The 2168-nt window shown below is 41.2% G+C and overlaps 1 protein-coding gene across 6 annotated transcripts in view; it reads right to left on the bottom strand.

Moving 5' to 3' along the window:
- The window catches only part of ULK4 (unc-51 like kinase 4), a 161618-nt gene that overhangs the window by 1675 nt on the left and 157775 nt on the right, over positions 1–2168 (bottom strand). The gene's annotated exons all lie outside the window — the stretch shown is intronic.

Below are 2168 nucleotides of genomic sequence, written 5' to 3'. Positions count from 1 at the left end.
CTAAAAAAGAGAAGAGGGAAAACCAGTTTAGCATCATACAGCAAGAGGAATGACAGAGAACTAAGAGCAGGTTTCATTCCATATACCATCTTGACCCACAGCTGCCACATTATCTGTTAAAGAAATTTTCCTGCCTTTAAAGAGCCATTGTCCCTCTGCAAAATTGTTTCAGTGCTCCTAAAATCAAGCCAGAACGATTTGCTCTTTTCCTGGTGAGCTCATGTAGCATAATAAGCATAATATAGTTACAGCCTTTGGCCAAGCACCCTAGAGTGATTCTTATGTCAGTTGCAACACAGATTAATTGGTAGCTAACCCAGGGAAAGTACAAGGTTCTCGTGGAAGAGAAAAGAGAATTTGGGGTGGGTGGGTGGGGGGAGTTGAGTGATGAATGTTGGCAGCACCTGAGCAAAGAGGCATAAAATGCATGTAGGGAAGCAGGAAAAAAGGCAGGGTCTGCCTACTTAACGCTTTTGATACTCATGTGGGAAACTAGCAGAAAATGGATGTAGTAACAATGACAACCCTCCCCACCCCGACCGTAAATGGAAAAAAAGGCATCAAAAGTGGGATGGAACTGATGTTTAGGGTAAGGATTAGGAGAAAGCATTGGGTTCCCCATAGGCTTCTTCAGCAGCTCTGCCTGGAAATCATCCCCTAAAATGTAAACATTCAATCAATCTACTTTGTACAAACCTAATATCCACATAATGTAATCTGTGGGCAACCCAGTCAGATGAATGCAGTACAAAAAATAAAATTAGATGATTATTCTTAATGCTGAGATGGAAAAACTGTGGCCCTCCAGTTGTTGCTACAACCCCCACAATGCTTAACCATTGGCAATAGTTGCTGGGACCAGTAGGAATTAAGAGTCCGACAGTTGCCCACCCCCTGACCTACATAATCCACACAAATTATGTAGTTTGAAAATGTGTTGCCAATAACTTGAGTCAATAACTACTCATGTAATAGAGGAATGCAGGCAAATGGCTTAGCTGAAAAGGTAAGTCGGCTTAGATCAAAGTTGGGGTGCTGCCTGCTTTTAAGATGCATGGTCTTCAGGCAAACCATACTTGCACAACATTTTTAAAAACAGCAAGAGGCTATTTAATTAATACCTCTAGAGCACAGATGAAGGGCACTATAAAAAAACAAGGGAAGAGACTACAACCCAATGAAGTACATGCATGTACATGCAGGGGGGGGGGCAAGGCAGAAGGTAAAAAAAGGTACCAAAAGCACTTCAAAAAGATATTTCTATAGAGAAAAAGAACTGCCTATCTGCAGTAGAGACATGGCAGCTCTGGAGGGGGGGCAAGAAGACTTGAAAGAGCCCTGCTTATCTAAACCAGAGGTTTTGCTTCATAAGGGCTTGATACAGAATCCTAAAAAGCCAATGCTCATTGGAATTAAGTGCTCTTTGAAAAAAATTATAGGCTACTTAGCCACAAGAGAAACTAGAATTACTAGTCATGGGGAAGCACAGCCTATCAGGAGGTGCAGCGCCACAGGTCTTGCTAGTTTTGTGTACCAGATGAGCAATGCAACGGGGAATGACTCAAAGTGGTGCCTTGCCCAAGGCTGCCAAGAAGTTCATGACAAAGCAGAGATTTTCTTTAATCAATGTATTAAATCTATATCCCACCCTAAGGCAAACACAGTGGGTAATATGCTTTAAAGACTGGCAGAAACTATAAAGATGTTTTTAATAATGAGGTGCAGTAAACTGAGATTCTCATTTTACAGACAGGAAACGGGGGCAAAGAGAATGTGACACGCCTAAGTCATGACTCCACTAAGATCTGAGCACATGTCCACTGCCAATACCCAGTTAACAGCCATTTCTCTGAAAATCGAGAGTAAACATTTTGTTGAAACTAAGGGAAATGAGATATACATAACCACAATTAGGTTATTAGGGTTAGGGATTAGGGATGGAGGAGGAATCAATCTGAAACAGCTTCTGTCCAAGCCACTTCCTGTTTCCTCCCCACAAATGGGCAACAATTCTATATTACAAAAATACATACAGTATGGATAAAAGAGTCAAGGCCCACGTGTTAGTATAGCACAATTTCAGAAGTATTAGTACAAGTATTTGCATGGAGGTTTTCAGATAATATCCCTAATTAGAATCCACACACTTAATCTTCTGGAATATGTCA

The sequence above is a fragment of the Podarcis tiliguerta genome, assembly GCF_965153285.1.
Source record: "Podarcis tiliguerta genome assembly, chromosome: 12".
Taxonomy (NCBI): domain Eukaryota; kingdom Metazoa; phylum Chordata; class Lepidosauria; order Squamata; family Lacertidae; genus Podarcis; species Podarcis tiliguerta.
The sequence above is the reverse complement of the archived record's forward strand: the minus strand, read 5'-3'. Positions and strand labels throughout refer to the sequence as shown.